This window comes from Ursus americanus, chromosome 11 (genome assembly GCF_024610735.1).
Source record: "Ursus americanus isolate L20-20 chromosome 11, mUrsAme1.1.p, whole genome shotgun sequence".
Classification (NCBI taxonomy): Eukaryota; Metazoa; Chordata; class Mammalia; order Carnivora; family Ursidae; genus Ursus; species Ursus americanus.
Genome location: NC_142137.1, coordinates 72,345,168 through 72,354,008, shown reverse-complemented (window position 1 = coordinate 72,354,008; position 8,841 = coordinate 72,345,168). Strand labels below are relative to the sequence as shown.

General features: G+C 41.9%; 1 pseudogene; it reads right to left on the bottom strand.

Annotated features, from left to right (window-relative positions):
• Positions 1-6,458: 6,458 nt before the first annotated feature.
• LOC123797548 (mediator of RNA polymerase II transcription subunit 4 pseudogene) lies at positions 6,459-7,206 on the bottom strand (annotated as a pseudogene).
• Positions 7,207-8,841: the final 1,635 nt, after the last annotated feature.

Sequence of the window (8,841 nt, the reverse complement as noted above, 5' to 3'; positions counted from 1 at the left end):
ATTGTACAACAGACACCCACTGCTTCCTCAGCTGAAGCTCACTTATCAACTGATAGTATTGATATTCTGGTTTGTAAATCAATCTCTCAGGAGTTTGGTTATAATGAATCATTTTTTCCGAACTTGATCACCTCTGAATAAGCAGATAAGAACAGAGCTCTAGGAGGTGCCTGGGGGGCTCAGTTGGTTAAGTGGCTGTGTTCCATTCAGGTCGTGATCCCAGAGTCCTGGGATTGAGCCCCGAGCATTGGGCTCCCTGCTCAGTGGGGAGTCTGCTTCTGCCCCACCCTCCTGTTCATGCGCTCTGTCTCTCTGTCTTATATAAAATCTTGAAAAACAAAAACAAGCAAATGGCTAACAGACACATGAAAAAACGCTCAACATCACCAGCCATCAGGGTAATACAAATCAAAACCCAATGAGATACCACCTTACACCAGTTAGAATGGCAAAAATTAACAAAACAGGAAACAACAAATGTTGGCGAGGACGTGGAGAAAGGGGAGCCCTCTTACACTGTTGGTGGGAATGCAAGCTGGTACAACCAGTCTGGAAAACAGTATGGAGTTTCCTCAAGATGTTAAAAAAAGAGCTACCCTATGATCCAGCAATGACACTACTGGGTATTTACTCCGAAGATACAGATGTAGTGAGAAGAAGGGGCACATGCACCCCAATGTTCATAACAGCAATGTCCACAATAGCCAAACTGTGGAAGGAGCCAAGATGTCCTTCAACAGACAAATGGATAAAGAAGATGTGGTCCATATATACAATGGAATATTGCTCAGCCATCAGAAAGGATGAATACCCACCATTTGCATGGACATGGATGGAACTGGAGGGGATTATGCCAAGTGAAGTAAGTCAAGCAGAGAAAGACAATTATCACATGGTTTCACTTATATGTGGAACAGAAGGCATTGCATGGAGGACATTAGGAGAAGGAAGGGAAAAATGAAGGAGGAAAAATCAGAGAGGGAGACGAACCTTGAGAGACTATGGCTCCGGGAAACAGACTGAGGGTTTCAGAGGGGAGGGGGTAACAGGGTGATGGATACTAAGGAGGGCACGTGTTGTGATGTGCACTGGGTATTATATGTAACTCATGAATCATTAACTAATGATGTGCTATATAGTGGCTAACAGAACATAAGAAAAAACAAAACCAAAAACAAAAAATCCCAGAGCTATAGTATTGCATTACAGCTGTAATGAGGCCACAAGCAGAGCCTTCCAGGCAGTGAAATCTGTTCGGCCACCACAATCAGTTCAGTCCGCTGTCGGATTGCTGCCCCCGAGGTCACCGCGGCATTCCATTCTCCACAGACCTGCACGGTTTTTAGTAGCACGCGCCCATGAGAGTTCCTTTCAGGGGAGACACTCCTGGGCCTTACATATTTCAGGGTGCCCCTTGAGGGGCTTTATTTATATTGTTAAGAACTAGATATAAATTTTACCTGCAGTGAGGGATTCAGGATTAACACACTCAACCAAATACTCTTGAGAAGAAAACCTGTTATTTTGCTTTTCCTTATTTATCTCACTAGTGTCTAGAATTTATTCTTCTCCGATTCCTTAAGCAGTTCGCTGTTTACTAAACACGTACCTTGGCCCAGAAAAGGGATCTGGAGAACGATAAATACTTTTTAGTTTACTGTGTTATTTATCATGTCTGAATGGCATTACAGAAATGGAAGTATGTTTTTTTCATTCCCATATAGGGATTTTCAGTGCCAGTGTGTGTTGGGCAGGGTGGGACCATTCTGGAGGTGACAAGGGAACCCAATGAGGGTCGGCATGTAGAATTAAAAAAAAAATCCAACCCACCTCATTAATGAGTGTGTTCAGTAACGAGCTTTCCAGCTCTGGGATGGCTTGAAGACGCGTCCCCCTGCGGCTGCTACCTACCATGCTCTCCAGGTGGAGGGCAGGCTGGCTCCTGTCTGCTTGTTCAAGCAAGGCACCCAGCACTCACTGTTCCAATGTTCCTACTGATAGAGAAAGGAACTGGCAAAACCCAAAGAAGAATTATAGGGCCCCCTTAGAAAATATTTAGGTATACAGTTCTGGCTCTAAGGTTGAAGAGTTTGTCATTTGGGACAACACGTCTAGCCTCCTGTGGGTCTAGGCACATGCACAGAGTGACACAGACCTGTCACAAACACTCCCCGTTTTATTCATTCGGCAGTACTTACTCAGTGTTCCCCCTGGGCCAGATCATCTGCTCAGTCCCAAGAATACTTGGGGGATGAGTAAGATAACACCCCTGACTGACTCAGGAAGCTTCTATTCTATAGTGAGGAAGGTATGCAGGAAAGCAATCATGGATGAAGAGACAGCACACTTCGAGGACAGAGTTTCTAGTTAAGTAGGTGTTCTGGGAAGGGAGACTTCTCTGAGCAGGTGACATTTAAGTAGAGAGACTCTTAAACACGTTTACTGAGGGCACATTTACTTCATATCAAACCCAAACCCTTTATTCCGGTGTGCGAGGAAGCACCTTGACCGTCTAACTCCGCCCTTGTCACGGGCTCCCGAGTCTTCAGATTTTCTCTCCACAGAGCACTTTATAGCGACCTCTGTGTAGTACTCATAATTCCATATTATGATTTAATGGGGTACCAGGAATTGTCATTTAAAAAACCGTCATCATTAATAATCAAAGAACCCTGCATAATGCATAGCTACGCATGCAGAGAAAATCAACAAGGAGGAGATCTTGTTTGTTCCATTAACTGCCACTTGAGGGTCCCTTCTTGTGTGTGTGTGTGTGTGTGTGTGTGTGTGTGTGTGTGTGTGTGTGTTGGTGGTATTTAGAAGCCATTAGCTCATACCCTTAACTTTCTAACTTTGGGAGAGGGTGAGAACAATTTTTAAAAAGACTCGGGCGTCATGACTAGGAAAGCAGCTCTGGGCATGCGTTAGGTAGAGTAAGAGCTGGTACAGCCAATGGGTTTGACACAGTGCGAGTTTGGTGCTCGCTCGCAGGCAAGTCCCAGTCCATGGCCCCGGTCAGACAGTGACGGTTTTGAGTCTGTGGTTGCTCACACCTTGTGCCTCCAGTCCCTGGTCGACAGAAGGAGCACAACAGGGTGAAGGACTCATCTCAACTTTTCTCCTGCTATGACTTGTTAGTAACAAATATACTTCTGTTTATGTTCCATTGGCAAGAACTATGTGGCCTATTCTAGAGGCAAAGGAACAGCTGGGGACTGTCACCCCGGCTGCCACTAGTGCTTCTAGTGACAACTTTATGCTATGGGAAGAGGTGTATGAATTTTCATGTCCAGTTAGCCATCCAGTAGCACGATATAATCTGTTTGCATTCTTCTTCCCAAAGGAAATATTCTTGCCCATATCCAAGGGAGACAACCCAGTGTCCCACCCAGTCAGTACCTGTAGTGTCAAGTCCAGACCTCAGTACTGTCTGTGGGCAGTGTTTAGAAAGCTATGACCCAATAGACAAGTCCTGTGTGCTTCCCTCACACCAGCAAAGATGTGAAACAGGTGCACGATAACTGCAACACAAACTCCAGTGAGGAAAGAATTAAATAATGGGAGACAGACAGCATCCGCTCTCCATGGCACTTAAGAATGAATGCTGGGGAGGCTCTGTGGAGACCCTGTGGCTGATGGTGGATGGTTCTTCGATGAACTCTAATTCTGCTCCCTGGGAGTAACTTTTCTATCCATTTTCCTGGTCGTGGAGCTTCCATCCCAGTTGGAAAGAATGAAGTGAGCATTATTCGAAGATCTACAGCATGTCACAAACTGATAAGTGCTAAGAAGAACAGTCCATGGGGCTGGGTGGTTGCACCCTTAGATAGGATGGCCTGATGGTTTCAGTAGCACTTGAATAAAGACCTGGAGGAACTGAGAGAGATAGAACGAGAGGCAAAGTGATGCCAGGGAAGAGCATTCTCAGAGAGGGGGCCAGCTGTATAGTGGTTGAGGTACAGCAATGAGTCCTGTGTCCCTGGGACGGAAAGAATGGGGACAAAGAGTCATAGGAAGTGAAGTTCCAGAAGCAAGAAGGGGGCATATCATGTGAGGCCATACTTACTACTATATGGACTTGGGATTTTACTCTGACATAACAATGCATTGGGAAGTTTGGAGTTAAAGAAAGACATGATCACACTTGTTGCACTCGACTAGGTGCTGGAATGAGATGGAAAACAGAAGCAAAGGCAGCTGATGTGATCTGACATGGTCCGGCATGGTCACCAACAAGCCACCCTGGGCACTAACCCAACCGGACCCAATGTGCTTTATAAAAAGGATTTAATGTTTGATCATAAAGTTGCCTTCCAATTCTAAATTTCAGTGAATAACCACATCTCTGGCTGTACGGTGATTCATAGTACTTTTGTTTTCAACTTGCAGAGGCGTTTATGAATGTGGTTAGCAAACAAAAACCTGAAAGAATTGCTTAAACGGATGTGTGCTGGGTCAGTGCAATGCCATGTATTCTGAAAGACGTCTCGAATATCATTTACTTTGTTTACTGAATGCACTCATTTCATTTTTCACAAGAGAAATGTGAACCCTGGGGTAGTTTCGATTTTAGCACAGCTAAGAAGTGTGAGAGCTAATCTTGGAACTAAGTGTTCCTAATTGGTCCATGTAAAAAAAAAAAAAGAAGTTAATTGAATTGCTGGAAGTAAGAATATATAGCTGTAGATAGATGTTGCAATGAATATTTTCCGTTGTCTTTTAATGTTTCTTTATTTTGCCTAATTTAAAAATTGATAATTAATTTACATATAGTAAAATTCCCCCTTTTTAGTGTAGGGTTCAGTAAGTTTTGACAAATGTATACAGGCTTGCAACTACCACCACGATAAAGATTTTATACAGTTCCATCACCCTGAAACATTCCCTCTGCCCTCTCGTAGTGAACCCTTCCCACAGCCCACAGTCCTGGGCAATTACTATCTGTTTTCTGTCTTTATAGTTTGCCTTTGCAAGAATGTCATATAAATGGAATAATACAGTATGTAACTTGTGGGTTTGTCTATTTTTCCTGCCATTTATGAAGTTTTTGCTTCATTTATTTTAAACTTCTGTTCTAAGATCCACATATGTGTGAAGGTTTTTTAAAAAAACATAAAGACCTTTTTTTAGAGGAGTTTTTTAAATGTTTCAAGCTTTTATTTAAATTCTAATTAGTTAACGTGTAGTGTAATCTTGGCTTCAGGAGTAGAATTCAGTGCTTCCTCACTTACATATAACACCCAGTGCTCATCATTAGTGCCCTCCTTAATACCCATCCCCCATCTAGGCCATCCCCCACCCTCAATGCCTCCAAAAACCCTCAGTTTGTTCTCTAGTTAAGAGTCTCTCTTATGGTTTGCCTCCCTCTCTCTCTTTTTTTCTTTCCTCTATGTTCATCAGTTTTGTTTCTTAAATTCCATATATGAGTGAAATCATATGGTATTTGTCTTTCTCTGACTGACTTATTTTACTTAGCATAATAATCTCTAGCTCCATTCATGCCGTTGTTTTTTTAGAGAGGTTTGATTTTTTTATTTTTTAAATATTTTACAAACAATAGTTTGTATTTACAAAATTATTTACAAAAATTACAGACAGTACAAATTGAGACCGTTTCCCCCATTACTGCAACAGAAGCTAAGGTCACTAAGCCTTCATTTCCAAATGAGGGTTTTGTCATTTTGAGATATGATACACAGTCACTGATCCACTGCCCTTATTTAAAATGCTTTTCTAAACAATTCCAGGGGCTGATTAGTGATATGTGCATGGGTCATATCCCTCAACTTTTATTTCCAGAGCTGCTATGTACAGATCCAACAGAACTGGACTAGAACAGGGTAGAGCGGCACTGAAATGAATAATTCTTTTCCAACAATAAATTTTAATTATACTTTAAATATTCACTTAGTGGTTTAGAATTGAAACCATAATTTTTGGCTTAAAAAAGAAAGTACTGGGGCGCCTGGGTGGCTCAGTTGGTTAAGCAACTTCCTTTGGCTCATGGGATTGAGCCCCGAGTCAGTCTCCCTGTTCAGCAGGGAGCGTGCTTCTCCCTCTCCTCCCTGCTCACTATCTCTGTCTCTCTCTCTCAAATAAATAAATAAATAAATAAATAAATAAATAAATAAAATCTTAAAAAAAAAGTACAGTGATTTTTCGTGGGCTGCACAATTCCACTATAGCCAGTGTTACCTGTCTATTTTTTACAGCTTTGCGATTATTTAAGAAACAGAATTCAGTAATATTCAATTCTGTTTTGTTTGTTTGTTTGTTTTTTAAAGAGAGAATGAAGTGGGGAAGGGGTAGAGGGAGAGAGAGAATCTTAAGCAGACTCCACGCCCAGCATGGAGCCCGCCGAAGCAAGGCTCATCTCACAACTCTGAGATCGTGACCTGAGCTGAAATCGAAAGTCCGATGCTCAACTGACTGAGCCATCCGGGTAGCCCCCATCGTATTCAATTCTGTATGAATTTTGTCTTTAATGTTTTATGATCAGAGTCATTACTACTGCTCGAGGAGTCTGTTGACATAACTTCTGCATCATCTTCATTTTCCGTATTATGCCCTGGAGGTCATTCCCGTGATTTGGTGGTAGCGTGTTCATTGCCATGTCACTTGACTGCGATGGGTATTGTGGAGCAAGGACATCTGGCAATCTGCCTGCTGCGAGGACATCCCCTGGTAAATGACCATTTATACCATTAGTGGAAGGATTATTCATTTGACCCGGTAACCCACTTCTCAGCTCTACATCAGTTGGATGTGGTCACCATAGGTCCCCTGGGACCTAGGTCAGTGGGGCACACGCTGCATTGCTTGCACTAATCCTATGTGCATACTTAATTTTTTCTTCGGCAGAGATGGTACCTTGTCTTGCTTTTTCTATTGATTTGAGTTTTTCTTTTGCTTGGTAAACACTGTGGCCAGTATTTGTTCTGCTTCCTTTAGCATTTTTGTAGTTAGTGAATATCACTATCTCTCTTCTCCACTTCCTTTTCTACAGCCTACATTTCATGATGGGTATTTCCCTGATTGAGTGCCAATTTCATCAGTTCTTGAAATTCCCCATCCCTGGATATTAACCATTCCGGGACCTAGTTCTCCTCGTCTGATGGCAACAACATTTGGTTTCTTGAAATTGCTAGCATTTCTACAAGTTCTCTTGACAAGACCTCCCAGTGCAGACAGCAGCCCCTCTTGTGGGCTGTTCCAGAGCTGCCTCGCGGCCGCTCCTTCTCTTTGCCTCCACTCAGAGCCTGCTGCCATGCTCCCCACAGGCCCACCGCTGGAGACTTAGAGCAGTTTTAAATTCACTGCAAAATCAAGTGGAAGCGACAGGGACTTCCCATGAAACCCCAGCCCCCCAAACGTGCACAACCTCTTCCACTATCAACACCCCACACCAGAGTGCTACACTTGTTACAATCAATAAACCTACACTGACACATCATTACCCCCCAAAGTCCCTAACTTACATTGGGGCTCACTCCTGATGTTGTATGTTCTATGGGTTTGGACAAACGTATAGTGCATCCACCATAATAATGTCATAAAGAACATTTTCACTCCCCTAAACATCATCTGTGTTCTGACTATTCCTTCCTCTTCTTCTCTCCCAACCTTGGGGAGCCACTGATCTTTATATTGTCTCCATGGTTTTGCCTTTTCCACAGTGTCATACAGTTGGAGTGCCATGGTATGCAACCTTTTAGGTTGGCTTCTGTCACTTAATGACACCCGTTTAAGGTTCCTCCATGTCTTCTCATGTCTTGCTAGCTCATGTCTTTTTATTGCTGAATAATATTCCACTGTCTGGACGTACCACAGTTTATCAATTTACCTCCTGAGGGACATCAGGGCTGCTTCTAACTGGCAATTATGAGCAAAGCTTCTATAAACATCCATAGGTAGGTTTTTGTGTGGATATATGTTTTTAACTCATTTGGGGAACTATCAAGAGCATGGTTATTGAATCATATAGTGAGAGTATGCTTTGTTTAGTAAGATACTGGCAATCTGCTTTCCAAGGTGGCTGTGTTATTTTGCATTTTCACTAACAATGAATGACAGTTCCCACTGCTCCATTCTCACCAGCATTTGGTGTTTTGAGTGTCTTGAATTTGGTCATTCTAATGGATATGGAATGGTATCTCACTGCTGTTTTAAATTTTTGTAACTTCTGAATGACCTAGGACTTAAACATCTGTTCATAAGCTTTTGTATATTAACCTTGTATCCTGTAACCTTGTTATAATTACTTATCAGTTCTAGAAGGTTTTTTCTTTTTTTGTTTATTCTTTTGCATTTTTTACATAGGTAAGTGTATCATCTGAGAACAAAGACATTTTTATTTATTCCTTCTTAATCTGTCTACATTTTCTTTCATTTTCTTGTTTCTTGCATCGGCTTTCTTCCAGTATGATGCTAAAAAGGAATGGGGAGAGGGGACATCCTAACCTTGCACCTCATCTTAGTGAAAAAGCTTCAGCTTTCACGTCATTAAGTATGATATTAGCTGTAGCTTTTCTATAGATGTTCTTTATCTATTTGTGGAAGTTCCCCTCTACTCCTAGTTTGCTGAGAGGTTTTGCTTTTTTGTTCGTTTGTTTGTTTTCATTTTTTATTAACGGGTTTTGGATTTTGTCAAATGCTTTTCCTGCATCTATAACCATTTTTTATTAATGGGTTTGGATTTTGTCAAATGCTTTTCCTGCATCTATAACCATTTTTTATTAACGGGTTTTGGATTTTGTCAAATGTTTTTCCTGCATCTATAACATGATCCTGTGATTTTCTTCTTTTTCAGCTTGTTGATGTGATGACTTACGTTAATGAATT